This window comes from Dermacentor variabilis, chromosome 2 (genome assembly GCF_050947875.1).
Source record: "Dermacentor variabilis isolate Ectoservices chromosome 2, ASM5094787v1, whole genome shotgun sequence".
NCBI lineage: Eukaryota > Metazoa > Arthropoda > Arachnida > Ixodida > Ixodidae > Dermacentor > Dermacentor variabilis.
In genome coordinates, this window is record NC_134569.1 from 273,992,578 (window position 1) to 274,008,428 (window position 15,851).

Sequence of the window (15,851 nt, forward strand, 5' to 3'; positions counted from 1 at the left end):
AAGCGCCCCGAGTGTTATGCGACACGTCTAAGTTTCAGAAAAGTCTTCACTGCGGCCCTCTTAAGCCCCAGGAAATTGCCTGTGCAAAGAAAGGCGATGCAACCCTTTTCTACCGCGGCAGCGAGAGCGCGCATCAATAATAAGCGCCCCGAGTGTTTTGCGACGCGTCTCAGTTTCAGAAAAGTCTTTACTGCGACCCTCGTAAGCCCCAGGAAAGTGCCTGCGCAAAGAAAGGCGATGCAACCCTTTACTACCGCGGCAGCGAGAGCGCGCATCAATAAAAAGCGCCCCGAGTGTTGTGCGACACGTCTAAGTTTCAGAAAAGTCTTCACTGCGACCCTCTTAAGCCCCAGGAGACTGCCTATGCACAGAAAGGCGAAGCAACCCTTTTCTAATGCTGCAGCGAGAGCGCGCATCAATAAAAAGCGCCCCGAGTGTTATGCGACGCGTCTAAGCTTCAGAAAAGTCTTCATTGCGACCCTTGCAAGCCCCAGGCGACTGCCTCTGCAAAGAAAGGCAATGCAACCCTTTTCTACCGCTGCAGCGAGAGCGCGGAGCGATATATCGCGCCCCGAGTGTTATGCCACGCGTCTCTGTTCCATAAAAGTCTTTATTGCGGCCCTCATAACCCGCAGGAAACTGCCTGTAAAAAGAAAGGCGATGCAACCCTTTTCTACAGCGGCAGCTAGAGCGCGCATCAATAAAAAGCGCCCCGAGTGTTATGCGACGCGTCTAAGCTTCAGCAAAGTCTTCTCTGCGACCCTTGTAAGCCCCAGGAAACTGCCTGTGCAAAGAATGGCGATGCAACCCTTTTCTACCGCGGATGCGAGAGCGCGCATCAATAAAAAGCGAACCGAGTGTTATGCGACATGTCTAAGTTTCAGAAAAGTCTTCACTGCGACCCTCGTAAGCCCCAGCAAACTGCCTGTGCAAAGAAAGGCGATGAAACCCTTTTAACCGCTGTAGCGAGAGCACGCAGCAATATATCGCGCTCCGAGTGTTACGCCATGCGTCTCAGTTTCAGAAAAGTCTTTACAGCGAACCTCGGAAGCCCCAGGAGACTGCCTTTGCAATAAAAGGTGATGCTACCCTTTTCTACCGCTGCAGCGAGAGCGCGCAGCGATATATCGCGCCCCGAGTGTTATGCGACGCGTCTCAGTTTCAGAAAAGTCTTCACTGCGACCCTCGTAAGCCCCAGGAAACTGCCTGCGCAAAGGAAGGCGATGCAACCCTTTACTACCGCGGCAGCGAGAGTGCGCATCAATAAAAAGCGCCCCGAGTGTTATGCGACACGTCTAAGTTTCAGAAAAGTCTTCACTGCGACCCTCTTAAGCCCCAGGAAATTGCCTGTGCAAAGAAAGGCGATGCAACCCTTTTCTACCGCGGCAGCGTGAGCGCGCATCAATAAAAAGCGCCCCGAGTGTTTTGCGACGCGTCTCAGTTTCAGAAAAGTCTTCATTGCGACCCTTGCAAGCCCCAGGCGACTGCCTCTGCAAAGAAAGGCAATGCAACCCTTTTCTACCGCTGCAGCGAGAGCGCGGAGCGATATATCGCGCCCCGAGTGTTATGGCGCGCCTCTCAGTTCCAGAAAAGTCTTTATTGCGGCCCTCATAAGCCCCAGGAAACTGCCTGTAAAAAGAAAGGCGATGCAACCCTTTTCTACAGCGGCAGCTAGAGCGCGCATCAATAAACAGCGCCCCGAGTGTTATGCGACGCGTTTAAGCTTCAGAAAAGTTTTCACTGCGACCCTTGTAAGCCCCAGGAAACATCCTGTGCAAAGAAAGGCGATTCAACCCTTTTCTACCACGGCAGCGAGAGCGCGCATAAATAGAAAGCGCCCCGAGTGTTATGCGACACGTACAAGTTTAAGAAAAGTCTTCACTGCGACCATCGTAAGCCCCAGGAAACTGCCTGTGCAAAAAATGGCGATGCAACCCTTTTCTACCGCGGATGCGAGAGCGCGCATCAATAAAAAGCGAGCCGAGTGTTATGCGACACGTCTAAGTTTCAGAAAAGTCTTCACTGCGACCCTCGTAAGCCCCAGCAAACTGCCTGTGCAAAGAAAGGCGATGGAACCCCTTACTACCGCTGCAGCGAGAGCGCGCAGCGATATATCGCGCTCCGAGTGTTACGCCATGCGTCTCAGTTTCAGAAGAGTCTTTACAGCGAACCTCGGAAGCCCCAGGAGACTGCCTGTGCAATAAAAGGTGGTGCTACCCTTTTCTACCGCTGCAGCGAGAGCGCGCAGCGATATATCGCGCCCCGAGTGTTATGCGACGCGTCTCAGTTTCAGAAAAGTCTTTACTGCGACCCTCGTAAGCCCCAGGAGAATGCCTGTGCAAAGAAAGGCGATGCAACCCTTTACTACCGCTGCAGCGAGAGCGCGCAGCGATATAACGCGCCCCGATTGTTATTCGACACGTCTAAGTTTCAGTAAAGTCTTCCCTGCGACCCTCTTAAGCCCCAGGAAATTGCCTGTGCAAAGAAAGTCGATGCAACCCTTTTCTACCGCGGCAGCGAGAGTGCGCATCAATAAAAAGCGCCCCGAGTGTTATGCGACGCGTCTCAGTTTCAGAAAAGTCTTTACTGCGACCCTCGTAAGCCCCCGGAAACTGCCTGGGCAAAGAAAGGCGATGGAACCCTTTACTACCGCGGCAGCGAGAGCGCGCATCAATAAAAAGCGCGCCGAGTGTTAAGCGACACGTCTAAGTTTCAGAAAAGTCTTCACTGCGACCCTTTTAAGCCCCAGGAAATTGCCTGTGCAAAGAAAGGCGATGAAACCCTTTTCTACCGCGGCAGCGAGCGCGCGCATCAATAAAAAGCGCCCCGAGTGTTATGCGACGCGTCTCAGTTTAAGAAAAGTCTTTACTGCGACCCTCGTAAGCCCAAGGAGACTACCTGTGCACAGAAAGGCGATGCAACCCCTTACTACCGCTGCAGCGAGAGCGCGCAGCGACATATCGCGCCCCGAGTGTTATGCGACGCGTCTCAGTTTCAGAAAAGTCATTACTGCGACCCTCGTAAGCCCCAGGAAGCTGCCTGCGCAAAGAAAGGCGATGCAACCCTTTACTACCGCGTCAGCGAGAGTACGCATCAATAAAAAGCGCCCCGAGTGTTATGCGACACGTCTAAGTTTCAGAAAAGTCTTCACTGCGACCCTCGTAAGCCCCAGGAAACTGCCTGTGCTAAGAAAGGCGACGCAACCCTTTTCTACCACTGCAGCTAGAGCGCGCAGCGATATATCGCGCCCCGAGTGTTATGCCATGTGCCTCAGTTCCAGAAAACTCTTTATTGCGACCCTCATAAGCCCCAGGAAACTGCCTGTAAAAAGAAAGGCGATGCAACCTTTTTCTACCGCTGCAGCATGAGCGCGCATCAATAAAAATGCCCCGAGTGTTATGCGACGCATTTCAGTTTCAGAAAAGACTTTATTGCGAGCAGCGTAAGCTCTAGGAGACTGTCTGTACATAGAAAGGCGATGCAAGCCTTTTCTACCGCTGCAGCGAGAGCGCGCTGCGAAATATCGTATCCCGAGTGTTTTCCCCGCGTCTCAGTTTCAGAAAAGTCTTTACTGCGACCCTCGTAAGCCCCGGCAGACTGCCTGTGCAAAGAAAGGCGATGTCACCCTTTTCTAGTGCTGCAGCGAGAGCGCGCAGCGATATATCGCGCTCCGAGTGTTATGCGACGCGTCTCAGTTTCAGAAAAGTATTTACTGCGACCCTCGTATGCCCCAGGAGAATGCCTGTGCAAAGAAAGGCGATGCAACCCTTTACTACCGCTGCAGCGAGAGCGCGCAGCGATATATCGTGCCCCGAGTGTTATGCGACACGTCTAAGTTTTAGAAAAGTCTTCAGTGCGACCCTCTTAAGCCCCAGGAGACTGCCTATGCAAAGAAAGGCGAGGTAACCCTTTTCTAATGCTGCAGCTAGAGCGCGCATCAATAAAAAGCGCCCCGAGTGTTATGTGACGCGTCTAAGCTTCAGAAAAGTCTTCACTGCGACCATCGTAAGCCCCAGGAAACTGCCTGTGCAAAAAATGGCGATGCAACCCTTTTCTACCGCGGATGCGAGAGCGCGCATCAATAAAAAGCGAGCCGAGTGTTATGCGACACGTCTAAGTTTCAGAAAAGTCTTCACTGCGACCCTCGTAAGCCCCAGCAAACTGCCTGTGCAAAGAAAGGCGATGGAACCCCTTACTACCGCTGCAGCGAGAGCGCGCAGCGATATATCGCGCTCCGAGTGTTACGCCATGCGTCTCAGTTTCAGAAAAGTCCTTACAGCGAACCTCGGAAGCCCCAGGAGACTGCCTGTGCAATAAAAGGTGGTGCTACCCTTTTCTACCGCTGCAGCGAGAGCGCGCAGCGATATATCGCGCCCCGAGTGTTATGCGACGCGTCTCAGTTTCAGAAAAGTCATTACTGCGACCCTCGTAAGCCCCAGGAAGCTGCCTGCGCAAAGAAAGGCGATGCAACCCTTTACTACCGCGTCAGCGAGAGTACGCATCAATAAAAAGCGCCCCGAGTGTTATGCGACACGTCTAAGTTTCAGAAAAGTCTTCACTGCGACCCTCGTAAGCCCCAGGAAACTGCCTGTGCTAAGAAAGGCGATGCAACCTTTTTCTACCGCTGGAGCATGAGCGCGCATCAATAAAAATGCCCCGAGTGTTATGCGACGCATTTCAGTTTCAGAAAAGACTTTATTGCGAGCAGCGTAAGCTCTAGGAAACTGTCTGTACATAGAAAGGCGATGCAAGCCTTTTCTACCGCTGCAGCGAGAGCGCGCTGCGAAATATCGTATCCCGAGTGTTTTCCCCGCGTCTCAGTTTCAGAAAAGTCTTTACTGCGACCCTCGTAAGCCCCGGCAGACTGCCTGTGCAAAGAAAGGCGATGTCACCCTTTTCTACTGCTGCAGCGAGAGCGCGCAGCGATATATCGCGCTCCGAGTGTTATGCGACGCGTCTCAGTTTCAGAAAAGTATTTACTGCGACCCTCGTATGCCCCAGGAGAATGCCTGTGCAAAGAAAGGCGATGCAACCCTTTACTACCGCTGCAGCGAAAGCGCGCAGCGATATATCGTGCCCCGAGTGTTATGCGACACGTCTAAGTTTCAGAAAAGTCTTCAGTGCGACCCTCTTAAGCCCCAGGAGACTGCCTATGCAAAGAGAGGCGAGGTAACCCTTTTCTAATGCTGCAGCTAGAGCGCGCATCAATAAAAAGCGCCCCGAGTGTTATGTGACGCGTCTAAGCTTCAGAAAAGTCTTCATTGCGACCCTTGTAAGCCCCAGGAGACTGCCTCTGCAGCAAAGAAAGGCAATGCAACCCTTTTCTACCGCTGCAGCGAGAGCGCGCAGCGATATATCGCGCCCCGAGTGTTATGCCATGTGCCTCAGTTCCAGAAAAGTCTTTATTGTGACCCTCATAAGCCCCAGGAAACTGCCTGTAAAAAGAAAGTCAATGCAACCCTTTTCTACGGATGCAGCATGAGCGCGCATCAATAAAAATGCTCCGAGTGTTATGCGACGCATTTCAGTTTCAGAAAAGACTTTATTGCGAGCAGCGTAAACTCTAGGAGACTGTCTGTGCAAATCGATGCGATGCAACCCTTTTCAACCGCTGTAGCGAGAGCACGCAGCGATATATCGTGCCACGAGTGTTATGCCACGCGTGTCAGTTTCAGAAAAGTCTTTACTGCGACCCTCGTAAGCACCAGGAAACTGCCTTTGCAAAGAATGGCGATGCAACCCTTTTCTACCGCTGCAGCGTTAGCACGCAGCGATATATCGCACCCCGAGTGTTATGCTACTAGTCTCAGTTCAAGAAAAGTCTTTATTGCGACCCTCGTAAGCCCCAGGAAACTGCCTGTACAAAGAAAGGCGATGCAACCCTTTTCTACCGTTGCAGTGTGAGCGCGCATCAACAAAAACGCCGCGAGTGTTATGCGACGCATTTCAGTTTCAGAAAAGTCTTTTTTGCGAGCAGCGTAAGCTCCAGGAGACTGTCAGTACAAATAAAGGCGAAGAAACCCTATTCTGCCATTGCAGCGAGAGCGCACATCAACAAAAACGCCCCGAGTGTTATGCTACGCATTTCAGTTTAAGAAAAGTCTTTACTGCGGAACCTCGGAAGCCGCAGGAGACTGCCTGTGCAATGGTACGCGATAAAACCCTTTTTCACCGCTGCAGCGAGAGCGCACAGCGATATATGGCGCCCCGAGTGTTATGCGACACGTCTCAGTTTCAGAAAAGTCTTCACTGCGAACCTCGTAAACACCAGGAAACTGCCTGTGCTAAGAAAGGCGGCGCAACTGTTTTCTAGCGCTGCAGCGAGAGCGCGCAGCGATATATCGTGCCCCGAGTGTTATGCGAAACGTCTAAGTTTCAGAAAAGTATTTACTGCGACCCTCGTATGCCCCAGGAGAATGCCTGTGCAAAGAAAGGCGATGCAACCCTTTACTACCGCTGCAGCGAGAGCGCGCAGCGATATATCGTGCCCCGAGTGTTATGCGAAACGTCTAAGTTTCAGAAAAGTCTTCACTGCGACCCTCTTAAGCCCCAGGAGACTGCCTATGCAAAGAAAGGCGATGCAACCCTTTTCTACCGCGTCAGCGAGAGCACGCATCAATAAAAAGCAGCCCGAGTGTTATGCGACACGTCTAAGTTTCAGAAAAGTCTTCACTGCGACCCTCGTAAGCCCCAGGAAACTGCCTGTGCTAAGAAAGCCGACGCAACCCTTTTCTACCACTGCAGCTAGAGCGCGCAGCGATATATCGCGCCCCGAGTGTTATGCCATGTGCCTCAGTTCCAGAAAACTCTTTATTGCGACCCTCATAAGCCCCAGGAAACTGCCTGTAAAAAGAAAGGCGATGCAACCTTTTTCTACCGCTGCAGCATGAGCGCGCATCAATAAAAATGCCCCGAGTGTTATGCGACGCATTTCAGTTTCAGAAAAGACTTTATTGCGACCAGCGTAAGCTCTAGGAGACGGTCTGTACATAGAAAGGCGATGCAAGCCTTTTCTACCGCTGCAGCGAGAGCGCGCTGCGAAATATCGTATCCCGAGTGTTTTCCCCGCGTCTCAGTTTCAGAAAAGTCTTTACTGCGACCCTCGTAAGCCCCAGCAGACTACCTGTGCGAAGAAAGGCGATGTCACCCTTTTCTACCGCTGCAGCGAGAACGCGCAGCGATATATCGCGCTCCGAGTGTTATGCGACGCGTCTCAATTTCAGAAAAGTATTTACTGCGACCCTCGTATGCCCCAGGAGAATGCTTGTGCAAAGAAAGGCGATGCAACCCTTTACTACCGCTGCAGCGAGAGCGCGCAGCGATATATCGTGCCCCGAGTGTTATGCGAAACGTCTAAGTTTCAGAAAAGTCTTTACTGCGACCCTCTTAAGCCCCAGGAGACTGCCTATGCAAAGAAAGGCGATGCAACCCTTTACTACCGCGTCAGCGAGAGCACGCATCAATAAAAAGCGCCCCGAGTGTTATGCGACACGTCTAAGTTTCAGAAAAGTCTTCACTGCGACCCTCGTAAGCCCCAGGAAACTGCCTGTGCTAAGAAAGGCGACGCAACCCTTTTCTACCACTGCAGCTAGAGCGCGCAGCGATATATCGCGCCCCGAGTGTTATGCCATGTGCCTCAGTTCCAGAAAACTCTTTATTGCGACCCTCATAAGCCCCAGGAAACTGCCTGTAAAAAGAAAGGCGATGCAACCTTTTTCTACCGCTGCAGCATGAGCGCGCATCAATAAAAATGCCCCGAGTGTTATGCGACGCATTTCAGTTTCAGAAAAGACTTTATTGCGAGCAGCGTAAGCTCTAGGAGACTGTCTGTACATAGAAAGGCGATGCAAGCCTTTTCTACCGCTGCAGCGAGAGCGCGCTGCGAAATATCGTATCCCGAGTGTTTTCCCCGCGTCTCAGTTTCAGAAAAAGTATTTACTGCGACCCTCGTATGCCCCAGGAGAATGCCTGTGCAAAGAAAGGCGATGCAACCCTTTACTACCGCTGCAGCGAGAGCGCGCAGCGATATATCGTGCCCCGAGTGTTATGCGATGTGTCTCAGTTCCAGAAAAGTCTTTATTGCGGCCCTCATAAGCCCCAGGAAACTGCCCTTAAAAAGAAAGGCGATGCAACCCTTTTCTACAGCGGCAGCGAGAGCGCACAGCGATATATCGCGCCCCGAGTGTTATGCGACACGTCTAAGTTTCAGAAAAGTCTTCACTGCGACCCTTTTAAGCCCCAGGAAATTGCCTGTGGAAAGAAAGGCGATGAAATCCTTTTCTACCGCGGCAGCGAGAGCGCGCATCAATAAAAAGCGCCCCGAGTGTTATGCGACACGTCTAAGTTTCAGAAAAGTCTTCACTGCGACCCTCGTAAGCCCCAGGAAACTGCCTGTGCTAAGAAAGGCGACGCAACCCTTTTCTACCACTGCAGTTAGAGCGCGCAGCGATATATCGCGCCCCGAGTGTTATGCCATGTGCCTCAGTTCCAGAAAACTCTTTATTGCGACCCTCATAAGCCCCAGGAAACTGCCTGTAAAAAGAAAGGCGATGCAACCTTTTTCTACCGTTGCAGCATGAGCGCGCATCAATAAAAATGCCCCGAGGGTTATGCGACGCATTTCAGTTTCAGAAAAAAATTTATTGCGAGCAGCGTAAGCTCTAGGAGACTGTCTGTACATAGAAAGGCGATGCAAGCCTTTTCTACCGCTGCAGCGAGAGCGCGCTGCGAAATATCCTATCCCGAGTGTTTTCCCCGCGTCTCAGTTTCAGAAACGTCTTTACTGCGACCCTCGTAAGCCCCAGCAGACTGCCTGTGCAAAGAAAGGCGATGTCACCCTTTTCTACCGCTGCAGCGAGAGCGCGCAGCGATATATCGCGCTCCGAGTGTTATGCGACGCGTCTCAGTTTCAGAAAAGTATTTACTGCGACCCTCGTATGCCCCAGGAGAATGCCTGTGCAAAGAAAGTCGATGCAACCCTTTACTACCGCTGCAGCGAGAGCGCGCAGCGATATATCGTGCCCCGAGTGTTATGCGACACGTCTAAGTTTCAGAAAAGTCTTCAGTGCGACCCTCTTAAGCCCCAGGAGACTGCCTATGCAAAGAAAGGCGAGGCAACCCTTTTCTAATGCTGCAGCTAGAGCGCGCATCAATAAAAAGCGCCCCGAGTGTTATGCGACGCGTCTAAGCTTCAGAAAAGTCTTCACTGCGACCCTCGTAAGCTCCAGGAGACTGTCTGTACAAAGAAAGGCGTTGCAACCCTTTTCTACCGTTGCAGTGAGAGCGCGCATCAACGAAAACGCCGCGAGTGTTATGCGACTCATTTCAGTTTAAGAAAAGTCTTTACTGCGAACCTCAGAAGCCCCAGGAGACTGCCTCTGCAATGAAAGGCGATACAACCCTTTTCTACCGCTTCAGCGAGAGCGCACAGCGATATATCGCGCCCCGAGTGTTATGGGACGCATCCCAGTTTCAGAAAAGTCTTCACTGCGACCCTCGTAAGCCCCAGGAGCCTGCCTGTGCAAAGAAAGGCGATGCAACCCTTTTCTACCACTGCAGCAAGAGCGCGCAGCGATGTATTTCGCCCAAGTGTTATGCGACGCGTCTCAGTTTCAGAAAAGTCTTTACTGCTACCCTCGTAACCCCAGGAGACTGCCTATGCAAAGAAAGGCGAGGCAACCCTTTTCTATTGCTGCAGCGAGAGCGAGCAACGATATATCGCTCCCCCAGGGTTATGCCACGCGTCTCAGTTTCAGAAAAGGCTTTACTGCGACCCTCGTAAGCCCCAGGAAACTGCCTGTACAAAGAAAGGCGATGCAACCCTTTTCTACCGCTTCAGCGAGAGCGCGCAGCGATGTCTTGCGGCCGAGTGTTATGCGACGCGTCTCAGTTTCAGAAAAGTCTTTACTGCTACCCTCGTAACCGCAGGAGACTGCCTATGCAAAGAAAGGCGAGGCAACTCTTTTCTAATGCTGCAGTGAGAGTGAGCAGCGATATATCGCGCCCCGAGTGTTATGCCACGCGTCTCAGTTTCAGAAAAGTCCTCACTGCGACCCTCCTAAGCCCCGGGAAACTGTCTGTGCAAAGAAAGGCGATGCAACCCCTTTCTACCGCTGCAGCGAGAGCGCACAGCGATATATCGCGCCCCGAGTGTTATGCGACGCGTCTCAGTTTCAGAAAAGTCCTTACTGGGACCCTCGTATGCCCCAGTAGAGTGCCTGTGCAAAGAAAGCCGATGCAACCCTTTTCTACCGCTGCAGCGAGAGCGCGCAGGGAAATGTCGCGCCCCGAGTGTTATGCCCCACGTCTCAGTTTCAGAAAATTCTTTACGCGACCCTCGTAAGCCCCAGGTAACTGCCTGCGCAAAGAAAGGCGATGCAACCCTTTGTACCGCTGCAGGGAGAGCGAGCAGCGATATATCGCGCCACGAATGTTATGCCACGCGTCTCAGTTTCAGAAAAGTCTTCACTGCGACCCTCCTAAGCCCCAGGAAACTGCCTGTGCAAAGAAAGGCGATGCAACCCTTTTCTACCGCTACAGCGAGAGCACGCAGCGATCTATTGCGCCCGAGTGTTATGCGACGCGTCTCAGTTCCAGAAAAGTCTTTATTGCGACCCTCGTAAGCCCCAGGAAACTGCCTGTACAAAGAAAGGCGATGCAACCCTTTTCTACCGCTGCAGTGAGAGCGCGCTTCAACAAAAACGCCCCGAGTGTTTTGCGACGCATTTCAGTTTCAGAAAAGTATTTTTTGCGAGCAGCGTAAGCTCCAGGAGACCGTCTGTACAAAGAAAGGCGGTGCAACCCTTTTCTACCGTTGCAGTGAGAGCGCGCATCAAAGAAAACGCCCCGAGTGTTATGCGTAGCATTTCAGTTTCAGAAAAGTCTTTACTGCGAACCTCGGAAGCACCAGGAGACTGCCTGTGCAATGAATGGCGATACAACCCTTTTCTACCGCTGCAGCGAGAGCGCACAGCGATATATCGCGCCCCGAGTGTTATGCGACGCGTCTCTGTTTCAGGAAAGTCCTTACTGCGACCCTCGTACGCCCCAGTAGACTGCCTGTGCAAAGAAAGGCGATGCAACCCTTTTCTACCGCTGCAGCGAGAGCGCGCAGCGAAATAGCGCACCCCGAGTGTTATGCCCCACGTCTCAGTTTCACAAAAGTCTTTACGTGATCTTCGTAAGCCTGAGGAGACTGCCTGTGCAAAGAAAGGCGATGTAACCCTTTTCTACCGCTGCGGCGAGAGCGCGCATAAATAAAAAGCGCCCCGAGTGTTATGCGACGCGTCTCAGTTTCAGAAAAGTCTTTACTGCGACCCTCGGAAGCCCAAGGAGACTGCCTGTGTAAAGAAAGGCGATGTAACCCTTTTCCACCGCTGCAGCGAGAGCGCGCAGCGATATATCGCGCACCGAGTGTTATGCGACGCGTCTAAGCTTCACAAAAGTCTTCACTGCGACCCTTGTAAGCCCCAGGAGACTGCCTGTGCAAAGAAAGGCAATGCAACCCTTTTCTACCGCTGCAGCGAGAGCGTGGAGCGATATATCGCGCCCCGAGGGTTATGCCACGCGTCTCAGTTCAAGAAAAGTCTTTATTGCGACCCTCAGAAGCCCCAGGAGACTGCCCGTGCAACGAAAGGCGATGCAACTCTTTTCTGCCGCTGCAGCGAGAGCGTGCAGCAATATATCGCGCCCCGAGTGTTATGCGACGTGTCTCAGTTTCAGAAAAGTCTTCACTGCGACCCTCGTGAGCCCCAGGAAACTGCCTGTGCAAAGTAAGGCGATGCAACCCTTTTCTACCGCTGCAGCGAGAGCGCGCATCAATAAAAAGCGCCCTGAGTGTTGTGCGACACGTCTCAGTTTCAGAAAAGTCTTTGCAGCGACCCTCGTAAGCCTCACGAGACGGCCTGTGCAAAGAAAGGCGATGTAACCCTTTTGCACCGCTGCAGCGAGAGCGCGTATCAATAAAAAGCGCTCCGAGTGTTATGCGACGCGTCTAAGCTTCAGAAAAGTCTTCACTGCGACCCTCGTAAGCCCCAGGAAACTGCCTGTGCAGAGAAAGGCGATGCAACCCTTTTCTACCGCTGCAGCGAGAGCGCGCATCAATAAAAAGCGCCCTGAGTGTTGTGCGACACGTCTCAGTTTCAGAAAAGTCCTCACTGGGACCCTCGTAAGCCCCAGGAGACTGCCTGTGCGAAGAAAGGCGATGAAACCCTTTTCTACCGCTGCAGCGAGAGCGCGCAGCAATATTTGGCGCCCCTAGTGTTATGCCACGCGTCTCAGTTTCAGAAAAGTCTTTGCAGCGACCCTCGTAAGCCTCACGAGACGGCCTGTGCAAAGAAAGGCGATGTAACCCTTTTGCACCGCTGCAGCGAGAGCGCGTATAAATATAAAGCGCCCCGAGTGTTATGCGACACGTCCAAGTTTCAGAAAAGTCTTCACTGGGACCCTCGTAAGCCCCAGGAAACAGCCTGTGCAAAGAATGGCGATCCAACCCTTTTCTACCGCGGACGTCAGAGCGCGCATCTATAAAAAGCGCCCCGAGCGTTATGCGACACGTCTAAGTTTCAGAAAAGTCTTCACTGCGACCCTCGTAAGCCCCAGGAAACTGCCTGTGCAAAGAAAGGCGATGCAACCCTTTTCTACCGCGGCAGCGAGAGCACGTATCAATAAAAAGCGCTCCGAGTGTTATGCGACGCGTCTAAGCTTCAGAAAAGTCTTCACTGCGAACCTCGTAAGCTCCAGGAGACTGTCTGTACAAAGAAAGGCGTTGCAACCCTTTTCTACCGTTGCAGTGAGAGCGCGCATCAACGAAAACGCCGCGAGTGTTATGCGACGCATTTCAGTTTAAGAAAAGTCTTTACTGCGAACCTCAGAAGCCCCAGGAGACTGCCTCTGCAATGAAAGGCGATACAACCCTTTTCTACCGCTTCAGCGAGAGCGCACAGCGATATATCGCGCCCCCAGTGTTATGGGACGCATCCCAGTTTCAGAAAAGTCTTCACTGCGACCCTCGTAAGCCCCAGGAGCCTGCCTGTGCAAAGAAAGGCGATGCAACCCTTTTCTACCACTGCAGCAAGAGCGCGCAGCGATGTATTTCGCCCAAGTGTTATGCGACGCGTCTCAGTTTCAGAAAAGTCTTTACTGCTACCCTCGTAACCCCAGGAGACTGCCTATGCAAAGAAAGGCGAGGCAACCCTTTTCTATTGCTGCAGCGAGAGCGAGCAACGATATATCGCGCCCCCAGGGTTATGCCACGCGTCTCAGTTTCAGAAAAGGCTTTACTGCGACCCTCGTAAGCCCCAGGAAACTGCCTGTACAAAGAAAGGCGATGCAACCCTTTTCTACCGCTTCAGCGAGAGCGCGCAGCGATGTCTTGCGCCCGAGTGTTATGCGACGCGTCTCAGTTTCAGAAAAGTCTTTACTGCTACCCTCGTAACCGCAGGAGACTGCCTATGCAAAGAAAGGCGAGGCAACTCTTTTCTAATGCTGCAGTGAGAGTGAGCAGCGATATATCGCGCCCCGAGTGTTATGCCACGCGTCTCAGTTTCAGAAAAGTCCTCACTGCGACCCTCCTAAGCCCCGGGAAACTGTCTGTGCAAAGAAAGGCGATGCAACCCCTTTCTACCGCTGCAGCGAGAGCGCACAGCGATATATCGCGCCCCGAGTGTTATGCGACGCGTCTCAGTTTCAGAAAAGTCCTTACTGGGACCCTCGTATGCCCCAGTAGAGTGCCTGTGCAAAGAAAGCCGTTGCAACCCTTTTCTACCGCTGCAGCGAGAGCGCGCAGGGAAATGTCGCGCCCCGAGTGTTATGCCCCACGTCTCAGTTTCAGAAAATTCTTTACGCGACCCTCGTAAGCCCCAGGTAACTGCCTGCGCAAAGAAAGGCGATGCAACCCTTTGTACCGCTGCAGGGAGAGCGAGCAGCGATATATCGCGCCACGAATGTTATGCCACGCGTCTCAGTTTCAGAAAAGTCTTCACTGCGACCCTCCTAAGCCCCAGGAAACTGCCTGTGCAAAGAAAGGCGATGCAACCCTTTTCTACCGCTACAGCGAGAGCACGCAGCGATCTATTGCGCCCGAGTGTTATGCGACGCGTCTCAGTTCCAGAAAAGTCTTTATTGCGACCCTCGTAAGCCCCAGGAAACTGCCTGTACAAAGAAAGGCGATGCAACCCTTTTCTACCGCTGCAGTGAGAGCGCGCTTCAACAAAAACGCCCCGAGTGTTTTGCGACGCATTTCAGTTTCAGAAAAGTATTTTTTGCGAGCAGCGTAAGCTCCAGGAGACCGTCTGTACAAAGAAAGGCGGTGCAACCCTTTTCTACCGTTGCAGTGAGAGCGCGCATCAAAGAAAACGCCCCGAGTGTTATGCGTAGCATTTCAGTTTCAGAAAAGTCTTTACTGCGAACCTCGGAAGCACCAGGAGACTGCCTGTGCAATGAATGGCGATACAACCCTTTTCTACCGCTGCAGCGAGAGCGCACAGCGATATATCGCGCCCCGAGTGTTATGCGACGCGTCTCTGTTTCAGGAAAGTCCTTACTGCGACCCTCGTACGCCCCAGTAGACTGCCTGTGCAAAGAAAGGCGATGCAACCCTTTTCTACCGCTGCAGCGAGAGCGCGCAGCGAAATAGCGCACCCCGAGTGTTATGCCCCACGTCTCAGTTTCACAAAAGTCTTTACGTGATCTTCGTAAGCCTGAGGAGACTCCCTGTGCAAAGAAAGGCGATGTAACCCTTTTCTACCGCTGCGGCGAGAGCGCGCATAAATAAAAAGCGCCCCGAGTGTTATGCGACGCGTCTAAGCTTCAGAAAAGTCTTCACTGCGACCCTCGTAAGCCCCAGGAAACTGCCCGTGCAAGGAAAGGCGATGCGACCCTTTTCTACCACGGCAGCGAGAGCGCGCATCAATAAAAAGCGGCCCGAGTGTTATGCGACGCGTCTCAGTTTCAGAAAAGTCTTTACTGCGACCCTCGGAAGCCCAAGGAGACTGCCTGTGTAAAGAAAGGCGATGTAACCCTTTTCCACCGCTGCAGCGAGAGCGCGCAGCGATATATCGCGCACCGAGTGTTATGCGACGCGTCTAAGCTTCACAAAAGTCTTCACTGCGACCCTTGTAAGCCCCAGGAGACTGCCTGTGCAAAGAAAGGCAATGCAACCCTTTTCTACCGCTGCAGCGAGAGCGTGGAGCGATATATCGCGCCCCGAGGGTTATGCCACGAGTCTCAGTTCAAGAAAAGTCTTTATTGCGACCCTCAGAAGCCCCAGGAGACTGCCCGTGCAACGAAAGGCGATGCAATTCTTTTCTACCGCTGCAGCGAGAGCGTGCAGCAATATATCGCGCCCCGAGTGTTATGCGACGTGTCTCAGTTTCAGAAAAGTCTTCACTGCGACCCTCGTAAGCCCCAGGAAACTGCCTGTGCAAAGAAAGGCGATGCAACCCTTTTCTACCGCTGCAGCGAGAGCGCGCATCAATAAAAAGCGCCCTGAGTGTTGTGCGACACGTCTCAGTTTCAGAAAAGTCCTCACTGGGACCCTCGTAAGCCCCAGGAGACTGCCTGTGCGAAGAAAGGCGATGAAACCCTTTTCTACCGCTGCAGCGAGAGCGCGCAGCAATATTTGGCGCCCCTAGTGTTATGCCACGCGTCTCAGTTTCAGAAAAGTCTTTGCAGCGACCCTCGTAAGCCTCACGAGACGGCCTGTGCAAAGAAAGGCGATGTAACCCTTTTGCACCGCTGCAGCGAGAGCGCGTATAAATATAAAGCGCCCCGAGTGTTATGCGACACGTCCAAGTTTCAGAAAAGTCTTCACTGGGACCCTCGTAAGCCCCAGGAAACAGCCTGTGCAAAGA